A 22,730-nucleotide genomic window follows, 5' to 3' on the forward strand; every position below is an offset into this window, starting at 1 on the left:
TAGCATACCATAGTTGGCACAGTCGTTACGATATCGTCCTGGTACCGAAATTCTCGCGTTAATCCGTGTTCGCGTTCACGTTTATGTGTATGTTATACAGGGTGTCATAAAATTCGTGAAAATCCCGAAAGGAGTGGTTCCTGAGACCATTTCAAGCGACATTTTCCTTTGCAAAAATGTTATCCGTTAATAATTCCTAAACAAAGCCGCGGATAACATTTTTGCAAAGGAAAATGTCGCTTGAAATGGTCTCAGGAACCACCCCCTTTCGGGATTTTCACGAATTTTGGGACACCCTGTATATCAGTATTTTATAAAGCGTTACACGCAGTGAACGAATGTGGGAGTAGACTATAGTATCCCCTTCAAAATGAAAAAAAAGACTGGTTGGATTACTAGGATCTTCCATGCGACTATTTGTGGTGGGTGGGCGAGGGGTTGAGGGCAGAGGGAGGGGGCACAGAAAACTGCGATTTGGGGAAACGAGTGGCGGTGCAATCGATACCGATTCAGGTCAACACGGAGATGATTGGACGGGACGGACGATAATCAGTCGCGTGTATAATCAGCAATTGTAAACGGAGAACCGATATGAAGAAGATCGCGCGCTAACTGGCATTCCGCGAGCTTAAATCCCGGGTAAAGCCGAAGTGCACTCGCGATCGCATTAAGGACGAGCTCGTTCAACTCTTGCGGAAAAATAATGGGGAAAAAATGTCGACAGAGAAAAAGAGAGAGAAAGAGAGGGAGAGAGGGACACGAGAGAGGCGTCGCTTCTCCCACGAATTCATAACGCTCTTCCGCAATAATATCACAAACGTATTGCGAGCACGCGGTCCGTTCGAGCCGATGGAAAAATGATTGTTTTACAAGAGGTCGCAGCGGCGGCACAGGGTTCCATAAAATCGGTCCGGGCTATGAGAAAAACATTTTCTCCTGATTCTCCGGGGCGAAACGACGCCCGTCACCGCTTATGGCACCGACAGCACGAATATGCGGCGGGAATATGCGTCTTTAATGACGCAATACGGAGGATACATTGAGCCCGCGATAAATTCGCTGCCGGATATAGGTCTCTGCATTCCCCCAGCCTCTTCACCGCCTTCGCCGACCCTGTAAACCATTTCGAATGATGTATGCAACGAACGAGACCGTGATTTCGCGAAGAAGAGAAGAATTTTGGGATACGCGACCGATGTCGTATAGCAGATATAGATTTGATGTCTGAGGGTCTGGTGTTTCCGGAGGGACTCGTAAAATCGACCCAGTTATTGGATCGCGGCAAGTAAAAATGGAATTTAGGGGATGGCCGGGCGAAATTGCGTGCTTCTTTTTATAGGCTTGATTAGAGGCTGTGGATAGACGAGGAACGGCGATGTCTTGATCTCTACTTCGTGTGATACCGTTCGTTGAAGTTGAAACACAGTTATCGTCGTTTTAACAGTGCCATTCCGAATATTAGTGGGACTCGCTGTATTTACGTTGAAAAGTAAAAGGGTGTCAACGAGCGCAATACGCGAATTTTACGCGCAGCCACGCGAGAATTATCCTCGTCCCGTTAATTCACTGTTTTAAGCGTATTATTCGCGGCAGATTTAACTATCAATCGACGAGCGGCGAGAGTGGGGGGATGACAACCGATTACGCATACGCTTAAACATCGAGAGCGGCGTTGGTTTCTCTCTCGCGTGTCTCGCCGTTTGTATTTTTAATTTTCCGGTCGACACGCGGGGCCAAGCTGCCCTACCACGCTAAAGCTTCATTAAAACGTAGTCGGTTGATCGTACAATTTGTCAACCGTGGATATCCGATAATTGTTCCGCTGCGTATCGCCCGGAACGAAGTACGTCCGACGTCCTTTCCGCTCGGACGACAGGCCTTTCCTCGCTATCGACATATCGCCACGGCTACAAAAAAAAACATGCGCACACACACACACACACATACACTGTCATACACACACAGCGAGATACATTATTTGTTGCCAGAAACAATCGATCAACGCTGCCAGCAACCGATACGACGGCCGCCGAAAACGTAACACTTTTAAATCCGATGACAGCGGCCGCGGAATTCAAATCGATGGCTACGGATTTCCGCGGGAAAACTGCGACACCCTGTGGAAAATCAATTTTACACTTGCCATTAGTATACTGCGGATTTTTATGCATTTACGAAGGACCGGCTGAAATATAAAACAGTGAAACATACGAGAAACCTAAGAACATTGTCATGTTGTTTTCAGCGTAAAAAGACTATTAACGGGTGAAATGAATTAATATTTAACGCTGCTTCCTCCAAAATCGATGCTGAATATTTTTATTTCCTCCCCTTACTTTTCAGATATCGATTTTATCTTACCGCGGCCGAGCGAATGAACCTTGAAAATAACAAAAACCTTTATACAAAGTAACGTTGTAACATTGTTTAACTTTGCACTTAATTTATTTGCTATTTTGTATAAAGATTAGATGACTGCAGAAGTTAGTGCCCGCGCGCGATTTTCATAGATATCGCAACCTGTACTGCACGGCGGAGTGTAAAAAGAAATGAATGATAAAACTACGATAAAAAAAGTAGATTTTATGTATCAGATGATTGTACAAGTTCGTGCCCGATTTGAAGATAAAATACAATGGTTAAATTTTAAAGAATACAGCTTTATTATCAATTATATAGTCACCATTCTTTCTTCTACAATTAGAAAAGAATGGTGATTATATGTATAATTCTACAATGATGACTTGTAGAAATTCTACAATTAGAAAAGAATGGTGACTATATAATTGATAATAAAGTTGTATTCTTTAAAATTTAACCATTGTATTTTATCTTCAAATCGGGCACGAACTTATACGATCATCTGATACATAAAATCTACGTTTTTATCGTAGTTTTACCGTTCATGCTAGAACAGCTACGTTGCTTCATCTTGCTACTTTATTATACAAGTTACCGATTACCGATCGCGTGACACACATTCCAAAGTGACGTTTATCTTCGAATAAAATATGCATGCATTTCCAGTCTTGAAAGAAACTGAATATTTTGTATCTTTTATAACATATTAGAGTAACAATACGATACGAAAACATTTATATAATATTTAACTGCAGGCTCCATAAGTACTGATTTCGAAGATCCAGTACTCATCTCCTCCGGTATGGTCTAGTGGCTAGGATACCTGGCTTTCACCCAGGAGGCTCGGGTTCGATTCCCGGTACCGGAAATTTTTTTTTTCTTTCTGCTTTTTATGTATATGCTATACACTTTCCAGCATTCGATGTTGAAACCTTTTTTTCATTAAAAATAAAACGAGAAACTGAATTAAAAAGGCAGCATGTACCTCTGCTTCTACGCGAATTCAAACGAAACTGAACACCCGATTAAATTGGGTACCTTTAACAGTGAGTTAAGAGAGCCATTTTTTAATTATCGATGCTTTCACAATTACTTTACGAAAATTTTCAGTTTGCATGCTTGGACTCGAAGCAATTTTAATTCCGAAACCAACACGTTTTTTTTCAACCCGGATCATTTTGATTCTACACGGCGCGCGACGTCCTGTTTAAGTGAGAACAGCAGGATATCTCGGAAGGCGTTATCGTTATCAAAAAAGTGTTCGTACAAAAGTTGTTTGGTATGACGGGCTACATTACGTAGTATTAATTGTTTTCTTGTGGGTGGAATAATGGTGGAGATCTGAAGATCTCAATCTACTTACATGGAATATTATATTTTTTTCTCCAGAAAATAATAGCAGGTACTGAGACAAATCCAAAAAGGTGCTATATGATATTATTCTGAGTTGTAAGTTCAGTCGTTAACTTACGTTCTACATTGTCCGACGGCCGACAGATAACAACCGCTGCTAAACAAAGATATTGTGAAAAAAAAAATTTTCACAAAATGTTTTTGTACTTTACAAAATTTTTTGACAAATTAGGTTGAGATATGCATTCAGTGAGCGAAGAAGTCAAAGTATCTGAATTTTGAGTTCAAAGTTATTATTATTTCTGTTTAATTATTGTACTGTTCCGTTTAGCTCTGGAAGGGTGGATTTATAGTGGAGCTGCGAGCATCGATGATAGCGGCGCGGTGAAAAGAAACCAAAATTCGTGACAACATTACGACACATACTAATGAAAAAGTACATATGTATTTTCTTTGTTTTTCTTTTTTTTCACTACTTCAGTTCTTATCTTTTAGTGTGACTGTTTTGTTTAATCTTTTTAGTGTGTTGTGTGCTTGTTTAATAAATTCAAATGTCTCTAACTGTTACACAGAGAGTATAATTAGTTCTTCTACAGGGCGATGGATACCTATTTCATATACAGTCAAGTTATATCACGAAATTTCTGGAAGAAGGGTATATTTAGCGACGAGTCAAAATTTGAACTTCGATGTTGTAATAGAAGAAAATGTGTATGAAGAAAGCAAGGCGAATGCTTTAAATTTAAATCAACGGGGATAACGCCTACAGTGAAGCATGGTGGAGAATTAGTATGGGTTTTTTATATGTTTTGTTAACAGTAGCACGGTATGTAAATATTTTGCAACAGAATTTACAAGATTCAATAATAAAAATGAACATCCACGATGATTATATCTTCCAGCAAGATAACGACCCCAAATATAAATGCAAACTAGCGACGAAATGTTTCAGTGAAAATGATATTCAATTGTTACCATGGCCCCTTCAAAAAGTCCCGATTTGAATTTAATTGATCACCTGTGGGATCACTTAGATCGAAGTGTAAGTGAGAAATTCCAGAATAATAAATCAATTTTTAAACAAGCATACAATATTCCTTCAAACTAGTGGGTTGCCAATTCATTTCAACGAAAAAATGATTTCATAAGTTGTGTTCACAAAAATTGATTTCTTGCAAAATCCCGAGGTCGTAGACAAATTTTGAGACCAGATTTGAAATCAGCGTGAAAAAATCTACGGGAAATGAAGTACAGCCTGTTCAAAAAAATTGGTTCCGCGCGTGGTACTGGAAAAACCACAATTTTTTTGAAGTTGTGCAAGTTTAACGAATTTTCTCAACGTTAAAAAACATTCGTACCATAATCTCCCTATTTTTCCCATATTCTGCAAAGTTTCAGCTTTAATTTTAAAAAAATTTCATCGCTCTACCTCATTTCTATCGAAAGTTCTTTGATTTTATCTCCGATTTGGACGTAAGGTCCCACTGTGCGCCGTAGTTGGGTCCAAAGGCCAAACTACAAAAAGTCACGTACCGGACCCAGTGCACAATAGCGATGTCCCTACCACAAAACGTCGCGTCGCCCAGCGCAAGCCTCTACAGACGATATTACAAATTTTTACTGGCGCCTCAGAGCCACCATTCGAGCGCGAAGGGTTAAAAAGTCAGAGCAGCGAATGAAGTGGATCTGTGAGAGCGCACTTAAATTTCCTCGAGTAAATAAACGAATCGCTTCATCCGACGGAGGAAAAAAGTTTTACGCTGTTGCGAAAACGACGTCCCACGCTCTCCCGGGAGCTATCCGAAAAATAGTTCTATTAGGGTTACCCTCAAGCAAGCCGTGTCGAACGAGGAAAAGTTACTCAATTAGACCCGTGGACGTCGTTCCCGGAACTTACTTTGTATTTGACCGAAACTCAAATTCTTCCTCCTTTTGCACCTTTTCCGCGAACAGGCACGTACTTTCCGCCAAGTTTTCGCGCGGCATTACCGCGCCCCCCGCAAAAGCAAACTTTCCGTCTCGGTATCCGCGGCACGTACACCGTTGAAAAATGACCGGCAAAAAACCGGATATCGTTGTTGGAATGTGTGTTGAAATGTGCGATTCGATATACGGTCGATCACGTCTCGACTGCGGATTTTTATATATTTATGAGAAAAATAAGTACAAGAAATTGTTTACAAAGATTGTATACATTATTCGAACACCTACTAAACCATTACTTTGTATAAATAAAGCTCTGTTTCGAGTACAATCGACAATTCTGTCAGCATGCAGAACCGCAGTCGAACGAGCAGCTTCACTGTTCGGAATAAACAAAAAAATAAAAAAAAAACAAACAAATCCTCCGGTGCATAGGGAGATCTAAGCGTTATTGCAACGACCGATAGCGCTAATAGACCAACCCGTTGAGTGTACTGTTACATTGTGTGTTTTTCAACACGGTATCGACGATTCGGTTTTGAATAAAAGCTAATACCTTGTTTGGATTGTGGATCTTGATGCAAAACAAAGATTAACAAACACAAATATCTGCCTTCAATGACTTTTTTTGGAATTAAAAATAATATACCGAGATTCTTAAATTTTTTAATTAGACAGCAGATGTGATGAATTTATAAGAAAAATGAGTAGGTGTAATTCAATACAGTTGAGTTTGTTGCAATTCAGGTAGACAATTTTTAATTTTGCATAAAGATCCGCCGTCTATTTATGATAGAAGGTACTAACAATCTGTTCCGCAGTAAATATTTTTCACGGATGCACGGCTATATCTAATGCAAACGCTTTGAAAAAGCAAATTGATTTACACACGTACCATTTTGCTTGAAAATTTGTCTATAGAGTTACGCGTACAAACAATTACGGAAAAAAATATTCCATAGAAATAACCGAAAAATTCGATTCCCCGAGCAAACATATCCCCCGATAGTATTGCCCGTGATGTAACGCTATAAAATTGTTAACGAATTTATTCTGTAGAGTGCGTATAGTTTGTCTGCCCTCTGTTCCATCGTACTTTGTTCTCGCACAACTGCAACTGAGGCGAAATATGTATCATATTTATGAAAGGTTTCCTGTGAAAACAGTATGACTTTCGATTAGATCAATCTACCTATCCGAACGCCGCTGAACCATTTTAAAATCGAATGACCAATTCATTTTTTCAATTTACATTTCTGTTCATAATTATGGGCACATATGAGCCGTTCACAAATCGATTAAAATCACTTGGTTCAGTCATAACTTTTTTTATTTATAATAATAATACTCTAATGTGCTCCAATAGTACCCTAATGTAAATCGTTGCAACAATCGAGTCACATGCGAAAAAAATTCAAAACCAGCAAAAAGAAAGGAGGACCATTTAATGTAATTCAAATGACTCTTAAGGATTTTGTTTCAACAAACCCTTTAGAGGATTCTATTATTAACAAAAAAAACAATTAATGAGTTACCAGTAAATTGGCTTAAATGCACTGGATAAAATTAGAAAGGTCAAACAGCCCACGTCATACAATTCAAATATGACTTTGATCAAGATTCAGAATTTAGTGCCATAAATAATTAAAAAATCTGGAGCAGGTAGACCACCTAGGTCTGAAAAATATAGACCAGCAATTGTGAACAGAGAAAAGAGGAAAGATATGATGGATCTGTTATATGTATATAAAATTCATTCCTCCAATTAGACATAATTACTACAAAAACTTGAGAACAAATCGATATGACGGGACCTCAAATACAGCGGGCGAAGAAGACATCATTTATATTGCTGATGAATCACTAACAAATAATAAAATATTGTAAGAGAACAGTTATTTTTCATTTTTGCGAAAAATCTTTTGGAAATTTTGTAAAATGATGACCTTTTTCTGCAATAAAATATATAATTTGATTTTGGTGTTATGACTTTTTTCACTTGTCAAATCGATAAACTCCCTTAGTCAGCCAAACGTTGTGATATTGATAAAGATTACACCAAGGCTATTCTATCGTATTCATTCAATGTTCATTTCAATTTTTATTTTAAAGGGAATTTTGAAAAACAATGTATATTATTTCATCACATTTCTCCACTTTCTGTTTTATGGAGTTAATCGATTTGGGAAGTGAGCGCCTCATATAATGATTGAAAGTTGGAATTTGAATTTCGATTTAAATTGAGTTGCAGAGAGATGAATTTAAAGGGCCTAGCTGAGCACAGTTTGCAACAAAAAAATCTGAAAAATTCTGTAAAATGCGCCTGAGGATCCAAAATATGTCACATCTTTTCACATTTTCAGAACGCAACGGAAAAGTGAATTAATTGCTTATCTTTTTATCGGGAAGCCTTGCTATCTGGCTGTTAACAAACTCATCAGCTGTAATCTCGCTATGAAAGAGTCTCTTTTATCGCCTCATTTTCCGGACACCTGCACGTGGGAGAAATATCGCCATCGAGTGACTAAGTCTACGGTCTCCCATAAACTATTAAGGTGTTGCAGGTGTCTCGTATGACCTTACACGACGACGACGTCAGCAAACTTTTCTTTCTTGGCGGTGGCTGCTCTGCTCATGGTAGCAATCTGCTATCTGGTGGAGCAGAGAACTCTTAACGGGGACCTCGAGGGCGATATGTATGGGGCTTAAAGGTCGGTGTGTTCACGGGGGAAACGCGAGCCGGAGGACAGACGGCTTGTTCGAGCAATTACCGACGCCATTTTATACGACGACGCAGACCACCGCACTGATTTTCTCAACGATTTTCCCAGATTAACTCCTCCACGTCTTCCTCCATACTGCCATCCTTCCGAAGCGTAAATGCCTCTGACGTGCACTGCCGTGTTCGTTTAAATCATGACACCGAAATAAGCAGGTGTGTGTATACCTGGTTTCTATAAATATTCTGATCTTACAATGACCCCAATATGTACGGAGTGGTAAAAGAGGCATTGGACTGCTTAAAATTCGGATTTCTTTACACAAGACTAAATGAGAATTTTTACCATGCTGTAGGCGTAAAACTTATTGGGTATGGGAATAAGTTTCCGCCCCTTTTTGTTGAAAAGAAGCGTATAAACAATTCCCATTGCGTGAGAACGTTTTCCAACAGTAGATCGAGATCAACGTTTAATTCAATTGACAGTTCTGCAAGTGTTTGACGTGGATTTCCATCAAGCAATGCTGGGAAATCTGTATCTTCGAATTTTTTGGCACACCATCGCAATCGTCCCTTACGTCGAAATCATGGGTTTGATGGAGCATCGTCCCCGTAAATATTGTATACAGAGGGTGTACAAAGTATTCGTACACCTTTCCAAATCTAACAACTTTTTCATAATTGTACGAAACGACCTGATTCTTTATAATTAATTAGAAGCATTAGTTTACGACATGATATGCAAAAAAGATTTTCCAAAAATTATAATTTACAAGGTTACATGCAAAAATAAAAAAGGCATTTTCTAAAACTTTTTTATTTGGGCCCTTAATGAAAATTTAAAATATAGGTTTTGTAGATCTATGTTATTTATACACATGTTGATGAAAGATGTACGATTCTGTGGATTTGAAGCAGAAACTGATCAAAAGTCGTGAAAAACTACGATTTTCACCATTTTTAACCGCTTGTAGCCCGTGTGTATCGTTAATCAATTTCAATAAAATTGTCAGCATGTGTATAACTAACATAGATCTACAAAACATATTTTTTAAATTTTCATTCAGGACCCAAATAAAAAAGTTTTAAAAAATGCCTTTTTTATTTTTGCATGTAACCTTGTAAATTATAATTTTTAGGAAATCTTCTTTGCATATCATTTCGTAAACCAATGCTTCTAATTGATTATAAAAAGTCAGGTCGTTTGGTACAATTATTGAAAAGTTATTAGTTCTTAAAAGGTGTACGAATACTTTGTACACCCACTGTAATAAGTATACTATAGTAAATATATAACACCTTTCTTTAAAACAAAATAATGCAACATGACTTCCCGCAAATGCTGCTTACTTGAAACAAAAGTCGACATTTTTCACGCGAAAAATTCACTGCTGTTCACGCTCGAAACAATTGCCGCTAACTGCGTTTTGAAGCTTAGACATAGACCTTTCAAAAACATGTACTACGTTCCATCAAATACGCTATCGGTACTTAAGTACAACGACACCTGTCAAAAGGGCGGAAACTTATTCCCATACCCAATAATTTGTGCGCATTAGACGCTGTAACGAAAAGTAAAATATGTATGTACATACACGGAGACGCACCGTCTAAAGAAGTTTTCACTGAAACAATAGTGAAATTTCTCTTACTATTATACTCAATTTCCCAAGGTATAGAACTTCGTTTTATTGTACGTATTCGTATTCTTATTCTTTGCTGCGAGAGGTCACGCATAACAGTCAAGGAATCGTCCAAGAATGGGATAATTAACGACATGCTCTCTCGCTCTCAGTCTCTCCTTGAACCATCCCGATTCGTATGGACTGGCCGATCGAGATGAAGAGAGAAAGCCGAGGAGCGTATCGCGAGGCTGAAGAGCCTCGCCAGCAGCCTCCGAACAATCAACGATGGAAAAAAGTTTCAACCTGGGCGGCATCTCCTCACCTTTTCCCATCCCCGATGCTGCTCGTCCATTTAGCGGTGCTCGCGTGCAGCAGCGAATTAGCAGTAAAATTGTGGGACAAATTTTTAAGCAGCCTCAACCCTCTCGGGGCTAATGGACGCGACCACTTCATACCGCTAATTGCGAAATACATTGCGCGATATAATTGGGGAACGCTCACTTTCGAGACGGTAATCTAAATTGCGGCCGGCGTTATCCTTAACGTTTCAAGGGAACACGGCTACACGCCGCGCGACAACATTTTATTGGCACTCCTGAGCAAAATCTGAAAAAGAAACTGGAATTGCACGATCTAAGAAAAACGAACAGCACCTCCACTATTTGCGTAGTTGCATTTAAAATACCTGGATAGTGTTCAAGACGTAAATACTTGCTCAGAATATATATTGTATAATAGAATTGAAGAGTAGTCTGCATTCGATTCCGCATTCTATTCGCATGAGATCGTTAGCTTGTTAACTCGTTAACGGGTGAGCCGAAGGTTGATCGTTTTGCACGATTTCCTCAGATAATTGATTAAGACGGCGATCGTAAAACATCACAATGATTGTCTTAACAAGGAGGCAATAACACTCGTTCACCTTAATAGGAGAGCAACCAGCGTGATAAGAAAGAAGGAATACAAGAGAAAGAGAGTGGGGGAGAACGAGAGAGAGTGAGCAGGAAATAATGTGCTGCTCTCACAACACGGACGGATTTTTTTCCGCGAATAAAGTTGCCACTGTCATTAAATTAAACGAGCGTTCGTTCGCGTATCTTCATTCGTTGGTTGCGTGATGTCCGTGCGTGCTGGCCGCGTACGACGTCGATTCTAAATTCGATGTATCTAATCTTATCTATTCGGTGATTAGAAATTATGTTCTTTCCAATCTCAGCACTCACAGCGAACAGTGGACACTAAGTTTCCGATTACCCAGAAATTATCGATATTCAAGCTTCCGTCATTTCGTTAAAAAATATGGTAGAATAAGCTATTTAGACTCGATCTAAAGCTGAAATATTCTTGCACGATATGGCAGGCGAAAAATTGAGGACACGTTCTTGGCTGAAAGTACCTTGTAATACACTCCGCATTTTTTATTCTGTAATTGATTATTCTATAACTGTTTTTACTCGGTTATTGACAGTTTCTTCTGTCCGTAAAGTGGCCGATAGATGCAACCTGTCTCATACAAGTTTCAACATCTCGGGCTAAATTCGGTGCGGCTATCGACACCTGCATTGATGTTCTGGAATATTTCTTAATCGCTTCAGTGATCGACTTTAACACGTCGACTGTCATATTCTCGATTACGTAAATATTCGCCCAGGAATAAACATCAAGAAACGAATTTCTCGATATATCCACAGCTGCGCAAAAATATTAAATGGAACAATAGTACAATGCGAGGAATACAATAAAGCATACAATATCCTGCATACAAGCTTGTCATTTCCATGAATCGATACAGAGCGGAATCATTACAATATAAATACGTCATTAGCTTGCAAAGGAATTATTAATTATTGGAAAGCATTGAAAAGGTATTAATACCGTACAAAATATTGACTATATTGTTTTACAGTATCCCCTCTATAATTCATTAACATCTCGACTGCGAAAATAAAAAATTCGTTTATCGATTGCATCACGAACTTGTTAATTACGCTGATATTTAAAATACTTCTTGGATCCACTGTACACGGGATTAAATGATGAAGCTCGGATATCGTTGATATCTGGGGAAGGCACAATGCCGGATCAATATGGATCGAGATGCACGGGCGCGGAGTGAAAGAGGAACAATTTTGACCAATCGAGTTTAATTACTTGCGTGGGATCGATCGCCGGTACACCGAGGAGCGAATTGAAATTGTCCGGCTAATGGAAAAATAACAGGAGTGGGAAACGGTACGTTGAACAAATAATGCAGCTCGCTTTTAATGTTTAATACACGTCCGGCCGTCGCGATTATAATTCGAGCTATTGAAATATTTTGCGTATCGTTTAATATTTATGAGCCTCGTGCTCTTCAAATATGCCCGGATTACTGACCGGCAACTGGATCGACGGAATAATTAGCTTTCGATCAGGACGGTCTCCGTGTAAACTATTACACGATCACCGTTCGCGGGAACCGAGTTCGTCTAAGTTTGTCCTGTGACAGTAACTCGATGCAACTGCAGGGTTAATGATGTCGCGTGGTAACTGAAACATTTCTAATTGTTTAATTGCGTTAGTATAGTCTGCCAATACTCCTGGGATCAGATCATTGTCTGCGGAATTGCATGTACAGCTGAAATTGAATTTCTTAATTGTGTATCCAAATCTAGAATAACATTTCTCCTTTAATACTTAATGTAATCAAATTACAAATCTCCTTTAATATTTGACCGGTCAATCTTCATCAGTAAATTGAAGGTCCAGGGGTCATGCATGAACCAGACACTCTGTATAGCAACAGGAAAATTTTCGGAAGTTACGCGAAGGGGTTAGCCGAGACATTTAAAGAATGGTGGCGGATCGTAAATTGTTGTCGGAGAATCAACACGTAAGTTGCGAGCCCGGGCGAGAGCGTAGCAGCCCGAAAGGCAAATTCCCCGGGGCAGTTAACCAACAATACCGCAAATTGCGATCATGTTGTTACTCCCTAACCAGGCCAGTCTCTCCGGTGGACGGGATTTATTGGGCGAAATCATCGCCGGAGGCAAGCCCGAAGTTAAGTCGGATTCACGAGGTGTCCTTGGTCGCAGCTCTCGAAAGGGGGCGTGCACTGGTCCGTAGATTGTTGGCGGGTTTGCGTGCTGTTACGGTGTAATTCAAAAAAGCCCGCGTCCATCACGTGACCCTAAATCTACCCCCGGTTAAGGCCTGTATTACTGGCGAACACGATCGAGGGGAGCTTCCTCGTTGTACGACGAACGAAACAAGAGACTTCTCTTCTTTGCCAGGGGGACATAATTTTAAAAAATTAATTTTCTTGTCTGTCATGATACGGACGGTTTATTTTGAAAGTGGTGTAAGTCCATTTTTTTTTTTTAATGAGATATCACATAATTTGTGATTAAATTAGTGTAAACTTTTTATTTATAATTAGTGAATACTCCCTCTGTCCCATATAATAATACAATAGAAGCACAAGAAAATAAATATAGAACGCAACATTTATTATCGAGGAAACTAAATTGCATTAAACAATAAATTAAAAATATTACTCCTGATTTTTATTTTGAGTGTTCAGATAGTTTCTGGATTTTTCAATAATTTCGTTACTGCATTTGTGAAACTTGTAGATAGGATTCCTTGGCTGCGAAGCTTTGCTTTCCCTATATGCGTGAGCTTAAAATTATTGCTTCCAGCATAACTTATTTTTTTCCATCTTACTTTTACAATGGGTTGATATTCAACTGAAATGAAACAATAGAAATTAGAAAAATAGTTATAATTCGTAATAATTAGGTTAACCTAAAAATTGAAAGATAATAATTACCGCTTAAATATTCACTTGTTACTATTACTATGAGATAGAGGGAGTATTTAATATCTTAAAAAATGCCAATGCTTTGTTCAATTTATAATTGGCCAATAAAAGAAATTGGTTCACGTGGTTACATTTGCTTTATTTCACGTGTCGAAGATAACCTTACTTATGATGTTATAAAACAATGTAGACAAAATAATAAATTTATTTTACACGAAACCAAACCAGAGAATTTCGTTTCAGCAAAAAATCTACAAAACGCAATTCAAAAACGGGTAAGAAAACATACTAACGGGGAAAAGGTAAACTGGCTGAAAATATGTTGGATGAGGTTTTGCAAAAGTGAACCGCGTATACTATTGGGTTACCAAGAAAGTAATTTCGGTATTTTAAGGTAAAGTAAAAACGAAATTTTCGTTTTTTTATTCAAGCGATGAACTTTAATCAATAAAATATTTTCTTATTTATTCTTTTTGGCAAAAGATCATCGAACAAAATGGAAAATATCTTATTCATTAAAATTCATTGTTAGAATAAAAAAATTGGGCTCTATTTCACCTTAAAATACCGAAATTACTTTCTTGCCAACCCAATATTTTGTATAAAACATCGATGAGGGACACAGAATTTTAGACGTTAGATTTATCACCTACATGTCGGGGAAGATCGCCAAAATTTAAAAGAATCGCCCTGGCGCCTTTGTATAACGGTGCCAGACTTATTACGTACGAAAAATTGTATAAGGATATGGAGCAGTCATTACCTTATATGCCTCCTGTGCATCATGAATATTTCAAAACACTGCCACATAAAGCGCATAAATAAATAATAGCAATATCTTATGTTAAATTTAACAATGTATAAATATAATTAACGTTCAAAATAAAAAATACTACTTCTATTTTATTTCTTGTTATTATTTATAAACAAAATTGGATTAATAACAAATACATTTTAAGTGATATTTAAATTTTCATAATTGAAATTAAATGATTTTTGATGAAAATGGTGCAAGTCCATTTACAGCCCGTAAATATATATTATTTTAGTTAAATTTTCGCCTGAAAGAAATTTATATAATCAAATTACATATTGATAAATTAGTAGAAACATTGCCAGACTCAACTAACCTTTAATTTCCTAGAAACAACAAAAAACGAACTTGTACCGCTTTAAAAATAAACGGTCCGTATCATGATCGCCGTGGGCTGTCAAGGGGTTAGCCGAGGATTGCGACTCGGGAACAGCCTAATCGCGGGGAGCGTATCGCGGAGGTCACGGTGCATCGGTGCCAGTCAAAGAGTGTAATGTTCGAGCGGAAAAAAAAGAACAAGAGGGGAGAGAGAGAGGGGAACACGACTCAGTAGGAAATTTGCAGCGGCGTGCGTGCCGACAATAGCTGGGGGCCATAATTGCAGTCTAAATATGCATGCTGGATGCGGCTGTCTGGCCTGACTGTTCCATATTCAGCGATTAAGTGTGATGTACGAGTTTTGAGTGTCGCGGCATATCAAACAGGCGTAATCGTACGCGGAGTAATCCCCCACTCGCTGTCTGTTGTTGTCTCCCTCCGCGCTGCCATTCGTACAACACTAATTCCCCCTCCACGTGATAAATTCGCGCAATTAACTACGCCGTGCACGACGTCGCCGGAACAGTACGTATCGTGAATGCTAAATGAACGGGGCGATACGATTCTTGTCGGCCGCGATCGAAAAAGTATTTATAACGTCGCGTCGCGCCAGGGCGAAGGCGCTGAATGTCGATTCGATTCGATTCGATTCGCCGCAATTAGGCAGACTCGCATACCGACAGCTCCTCCCAAGTCGACATTTTAAACGTATTTAATCCATAATTTAATAAACTAAGCATTGTACCAGCTATTGCATTAGTTTTGGGTAAACTTTACTTTAACGGACTCAAAATGTGTGTCTTTCTCCTATAAATTATGATGTATTTGGTATGTAATCCAGTAGATTTGTACCCAGGACGGATGCAGATCGAAGTTTCGATCATGTAGGATCAATGGTTCAGGAGTTATGTCTGCTTAAAGTTGAGAAATCTGCAGTGTTTTTGGCAGGTAAGGACGCCACCATATTGGTTTGTAGTGACGACCGCGAGCCGCTTACCAAGCAGAACCGCAGGTCCTTATTTATTCTGCTCGGTAAGCGGTGCACGACCGTCAATACAAACAAATATGGCGGCGTCCTTATCTGTCAAAAACACCGCAGATTGCTCAACTTTAAGCAAGCATAACTCCTGATTCATTGATCCTACAGGACCGAAACTTCAATCTGCAGCCGCCCCGGGTACAAATCTACTGGATTACATACCAAATACATCATAATTTATAGAAGAAAGGCACAAATTTTGAGTCCGCTATCCGGTGCGCGGGTATCCGAGCCTCGGGTTTGCAAAGCGGTAATCGGGTCGGGTTGAGTTGGAGTCCCGAAAGTTCGCAATATTCGGGTACTCGAAGTTAAAGTTGTATTTATATAAGTATAATGCTGTTCTATGATTTTTCGGTTGAATCTTTTATCTTCACTGGCAGGTTTAGGATGATTTTTGTATTTTTAGTGTAATCGGTTATCAAACTTCGATTTCAAGCAAGATTATTGCCCCAACTTTAACTTTGAGTACCCGAATATTGTAAACTTTCGGGACCGCGACTCGACCCGACCTGATTACCATTTCTAGTACCCGAAATCGCGGGTTCCAAAACTTTATAAACTTTCGGGATCTCGACCCGAACCCGAAATTTCGGGTACCACACACCCCTATTAGTTTGATATCGATGGAATTAAGAAAATCATAGAAAATAGAAATAGAAATTCCGGTCGGGAGAAAAATTCGGTTTTCAAAATTTCGAAGCGCTCTGGAGTGTCATTTTTTCCGAGAGACTTCCACTTCATTCCACGGAACATAAGCGGTGTCTGTAATCATGTGCTGCACACGCGTACCGTTTTATTCATGAGCCGCTCATTTTTATACAATGAGGTCCAACATACGCCACGTGTCGCGTCTCATGATATTTCGGCCCATCTGGCGCGCGGATGGCAAGAACCGCTGACATATGGTCCAGGGGAAATGAAGTTTGTATCTTTCTTACGCTACCCATCTCTCCCGGTATTATTTGTAAAATCGTTAATAATGCCCGAGACTCGGAATCAATTCTTTACAATTGATTTTTAATGGGACCCATTGTTCTCCGAGCACGAACAAGTTTGTCCTCGTCGGACAGTCGCAATTCACAATTAGCGAGGGCTCGGACCACGAGGACTGTTTCACTGTAATTATTAATAAGGGGGTATAGCCGAACGGCGGATTTAATCATGTACATGCAACTTTCCTCGCGCTGACTTATGCTCTGGAAACACGCGAGCCCCAAAGAATCGAGAACCACGGCTCTTGCGCACGGTGGCGCGAAGAGGCGGCTTGAGAATCCGCCTTAATTCTGTCTCGGCCCACGGTGCTGATTCCGGATAATAAATTTCATCTGCGGACGACCAGGTTTCGTCGTTAACTCGTTGTGAATGGCAGTCCGTTCTCGTCTCGCGTGGTACACAGTCAAAATGGTCCTCATACTTTTTAATGTGCGAGCTCGTATATCGCTCAGCTAATTAGAGCTCTAACAATGGGGTGGTCCTTGTTTTTTTTCGATTTTCTCCCGGTCCTAAACTGTGTGTCTGTGTACGAATAATTTGTCGTTGTTCCGTGGCTGGCTGACGCGATACTTAATAATGGAAACCCCTCCTTTATCCATATAATCTAATAAAAAACGCAGCCTTTGGCGCGCGGTCGCTGGCATCCCTCAAGCGCCTTGAATCCCTTTTTCGGGGAAACGCCCGTGTACCGTTGTCGCATACCTGAGGACCGCAGGAAGGCTTGGTACAACCGATCTGCCTATCATTTCTCGTCTTCTTTTCTTTCTATTGCTTTCCCAAACATCATTTTTTCCTCTTCAGGTGCTTAGCGAATCTCGTGGCTTCTTCCAGTAGCCTGACGGCCCCGGGTGGACTCTTCGGTCCCCCCGTGCTCGTTAAACCTTCATATCCGGGAAATATTCCCCCCCCCCCCCTCTTGTTGAGGTTTTCTAGCTGCCTAAGGTTGACACCTTGCGTCTAGCTTTACTAGCTTGGCTTGACCATGCATTACTGTTATGCCGTGAAGAAAGAAAGGATGGGGTTCTTTAAGGCTTCTATAACTCGAAGTTTATTGAGTAGGCCACACCAAGATTAGATTTCTAAACATTCTGAAGATTGTAAACTATAATATAATCGAAAGTTAGATAATTTTTAATGTATACGCTCTATAAACCATGTGTACGGTGTAAAGCAACAAATCAATAAATAAATGTGCCCGACAACGGCGTCTCGGGAATGGGGATCGATGGAGAGAAGAGGTGCGGGAAAGAAAATGTCTCGTCTTCGTGTCACCGTACCCAATAACACGCGAGTAATCACGATTTAATGGCTCAATAACGTCTGTCGCATCGGCCTGCTGCGGACCAACGAAACAATTTATCGGTCCCGCCAGTCAATAAATTCAGCTTTTGAGTTGTATACGGGCCACGTACTGGCGCGGGGCGGCCCGCTTAAATTTCAAAACGGCCGCATCGAAATCGAAGCGACGACGAGCACGAAAATGATGTGGATAAATTACGCGGAAGATAAATATCCGGATATTGCGTGCTGCTGATCGTGTTCTTATTTCCACAGCGGCCACAATGTTATAATAATAACAACGAATTATTTCGCGTAAGGTGGAGTGGGGTAAGGCCGTCTACGGGGCAAGACAGTTAATTGGTTATTTTTATATTATAATATGAACGAAATTTTTCTCTGGCTTGTATTTATTAATGTAGTATAAGTTAGTATGAACTATTCTACATAGATGTCGCCCGAGAATAAAGGTGTTTTCCTCGCTTAAATCAACCAATGCCAATGCCTTTGAGGTTCCCTGAACGTGCAATAGTTTACAAGTTATTAATTATATTCTGTGTTGTTATTTTAAGTAAGTACAATAAATATTGATGTAGGTTTACATTAAATAAACCGTTTTTATTGTATTTTTTAAAATTTATTGAGAAAAACACTAAGATGATCTTGCCCCGTAAATATTACTACACGGGGCAAGTCCGTACTATCACGATGAGGTAAGTCCGCCTATACTGTGGGCAACTATAAAACTAAAAAATATATTAAATGCAAAAAAAAGCATTTTGTAGCAGGCTTGATAATAATTCTTTTCTTGTCACGTAAAACATTTTTATTTTGCATGAGATTTCGACAGAAGTATATCTTGTCTGTTTGCATTGCGTAGACGCGGCGCAGGATTATTAAAAATAATGCTAACTGCAGCGGCATATCTGGTGTTTTTCGCGTACATAAATTTACTATGATTCAGCGAATGTGTCAGGTTCGTTGCGTCTATATTGAACGTCATTTGCGATATTAATAGTGAACAAAGTGTACACCCGGAGCCATTCATTATTTCCAAGGCGAATATAAACCTGAGCGCCATAATGGCGGTAGTTTCTCGACGGAAGAAAGACCAACGAAAGAGGTCGTTCGTGGCAGAGTCATTAACAGCTGTCGCCTGTTTCGATATTGCCGTCTGGAAAAAGCAATTCCACGCTTCTATTCTGCATTAGGGTTCACCCTCGCTTTATGCTAGCGCCGGTGAAGATTGCCGATGACTTTACTGCTTCGTCAACGCGAACAGCCAACTAAACGGATTCGTTACAGACACCTAATACTTTTATCGTTGAGGCACACGGAGTGCTCTTTTTAAGAAAATGAAAAGAATGTATCGGGTGGAGAAGTTGTAGAAAGTTGTGGGATTAATAAATAAAAGAACCCGTGAGTTTATCCAGAAAATTCCTCTCGATTTTCAGGCTGAAGGTAAGTAAAAGACGACGGAAAATCTTTCAAGAGATGTTTCGCCGATGTGGGTAACGTATTGAGGCCCTAGGGCCTAGCTAGAAACTGTGGACTGGGCTGCAGAAGACTTACGTTACCGAGACATAATGGTCTTCACAGTTTCCCAGGTCGACTTTCCCCAGAGGAAAGCAACGTACCTGTAAGAGCGAAGATCAATACGCCTCGAAATGGATGGGATGTCATCTCGCCCATTCCACTTCGGAACTAACATAAACGTCCGCGAGGAGTTACACTGTACCTCTATTTTGCGTTTTGATAGCTATTAGAATGGACGGAAAGTTCTGTCGTATACTATATTCAATGGCATAATGTGAAATACTGGTTATATTTAAAATACGACAGAACTTTTCCTCCAACCTAATAACAGCTGACAGTCGAAGCAAATCTGCGAAATGTTATCATCCGACTTCTCGTTTCTTCCTTTAACAATTTCCTGCGGTTGGAAATTGCTCCCACTAATGTTTCCCGTGGATAAAATCCGCAAAGGAAATAATATCCTTCAGCTCGAATCGAAGAGGATTGTGTTCTTTGACGAGTACATATACATATACAGGGTGTCCCAGACCAAGTGTAAGTCCCGGAAATGGGAGGTTCCTTGGGTCATTTGAAGCGACATTTTCCTTTGCAAAAATGGCGTTCGCAGTTCGCGGCTTTGTTTAGGAGTTATTAACGAAAAACACGGACCAATCAGAACGCGCCCTGGGCCGCCGCGCGATGTCACGGCGTATCGCCAACGCTCTGATGCGGCGGCCCAGGGCGCGCTCTGATTGGTCCGTGTTTTTCGTTAATAACTGCTAAACAAAGCCGCGGACGCCATTTTTGCAAAGGAAAATGTCGCTTCAAATGACCCAAGGAACCTCCCATTTCCGGGACTTACACTTGGTCTGGGACACCCTGTATAGATACAGCCGTCGATTCAAAATTCAAACGGATTTTGATCGACAACCTGCACGCGCGTTCAGCTCTATTACAAAGTTGATGCCGTTGACAGTTGATAAGATTGCCAGATCAAAATTATTCACGAATGGTTACGCGCGGACATTACGATATCAGATCCAACGGAGCGACAATGTTTGCTGGAATGAAATGCGAGGGTCGTGCTCGCGGCATCGATGTCGATTTCGCGCTGATGCCAATTTATGGCGTACGGCTCGTTTATTTAAAATATGCCGGGCCTCATTCATGAATTTGTTCGTAAAACTACCCGAATTAGTTTTTTCCCTTTGAATATATTTCCTCAAAAGTCGAGAGCAACGGCATCTCGAACAGCGGCTTGGCGGATCAATTTTGTGGCTTTGTCGACGATATAAATTCGAACTGTCCCACAGTGCGACGAGTTGCCATTTTGGCTGGACAAAATTCACTTTCAAATAAACAAAAACTAACTGTGCCAATATCATCTAAAATAACCATGTATTAAAACCATTGAATATTAAAACTTAAAATTCTTTTGTTGAATGTTTACAGAACCTGTAAACTTCTCCTTAAAGACGGACGGTTAACATATAAATGAATGGCCACATTTCATACGATACCAAACAAATTTTCGTTTTTATGTAACTTTTTTTGGAGATACCATGGTCACCTTCATTTTAGACAATGTTCATACATGCAACCGAACGTTACGATTTAATACTTTAATTTTGATCTCTCTGTTATCTTTTTTGTATTATTTATATTTTTACGTTATTATATTTATATTAAAATAATAAACTATAATATGAAACAGATTTGTTATTTATAAATTGAAATCTTATTATAGTAAACTAAAGAATAATTCTTTCCCGTTAGAATATGTCCGAATCATCCGAATTCTCTTTATCCATAATTAAAAATGACGTCTTCTTTGATATCTATTATTTGTTAAATCATTCTGTGCTACGTAGGTCCGTTACTAACTTTGTTGTATTTAATTATAAATAGCTTAAAATGTATTGTTTAATTAACGAAAACCAACTAAATGTTATAAAAATTTAATAATTATTTATATTTTATACAACTGTAAGCACATGAATTGTGATATATATATATATATATATATATATATATATATATATATATAAAAATAGGCGATTTAGAATATTGTCCAGCTACAATGGCAATTTGTCACACTGCGCGTCCCGGCAGAAGATGATCGGCTTGAACAACGTTGTTCCGAGAAGAAGTTGTTTCACTCCCGCTCCCGCCATTGTGCCGCGCGGACGAATCAATTCAATGGCTCATCGTCGGGAACCATAAAGATATTCTTGTTCGAGGTTTCTTTCAGTTGGCTTCCGGCAAACCGTGTACACGGATATGTGCGCCGAGAGGCTTTCAGGTGGTCTGCGAAAAGTGCAGCACACCGGAGTGGCGTTCCTGTTTGCCCGACAGCTGCACGCGTCCTTTCTTCGGGATTACTTTGCACCGTGTCTTGAATCCGACCTCGCCCGAGCTTCGGAACGTTCTAGAGAAATTCGTGCACACGTACTCGCGACTATTTGCCCGGCGAAATTTTATTCCTTCTCCCAACGGTCTGACGAGATTTTCCGAAAAGACTGGATCCGGAATTGCTTACAGATAAAAAAAACAACGGTTCTCCCTCCTACTAAATTATCCTCGACGCGATCGTAGCAGTTGCTTTCCTATCGAATACCAATGAATACACAAAATTCATTGAAAAACGACTCTGATAAACGTATGTTCTACTACAAACTTTCTCATTTCAAAAGAAATTGACAAAACTATTTCGTTTTGCATTCTGGTCGGACGTAAAATATCGTCTCCAATAAAGATCCTCGGGTTATTATTTATGACGGTCCGGCGAATCCACAGGACGCAAACTGCGCGACGCCCAGGCTAATGTCGCTCTCTATGTCGCGCGACAGAATAAAAATGGCGGCATGCAGCGTGCATAATCGCTGGATCCCTCTGCTCGCTTCACGTATTAAACAATAATCGTTTCAGAGTCGAATGCAAATCGTTACAGTTCGTCTGATTAAATTTAGGAAAAAGTTTTGAGCACCGGG

The 22,730-nt window shown here is 39.7% G+C and overlaps 1 protein-coding gene and 1 non-coding gene across 2 annotated transcripts in view; one reads left to right on the top strand and one right to left on the bottom strand.

Annotated features, from left to right (window-relative positions):
• Positions 1-22,730, bottom strand: part of Alpha-man-ia (alpha-Mannosidase class I a) — a 679,808-nt gene that overhangs the window by 473,011 nt on the left and 184,067 nt on the right. The window lies entirely within an intron of this gene.
• Trnae-uuc (transfer RNA glutamic acid (anticodon UUC)) lies at positions 3,158-3,229 on the top strand. Its single transcript has one exon. It is a non-coding gene; the product is annotated as a tRNA-Glu (tRNA).

This window comes from Lasioglossum baleicum, chromosome 10 (genome assembly GCF_051020765.1).
Source record: "Lasioglossum baleicum chromosome 10, iyLasBale1, whole genome shotgun sequence".
Taxonomy (NCBI): domain Eukaryota; kingdom Metazoa; phylum Arthropoda; class Insecta; order Hymenoptera; family Halictidae; genus Lasioglossum; species Lasioglossum baleicum.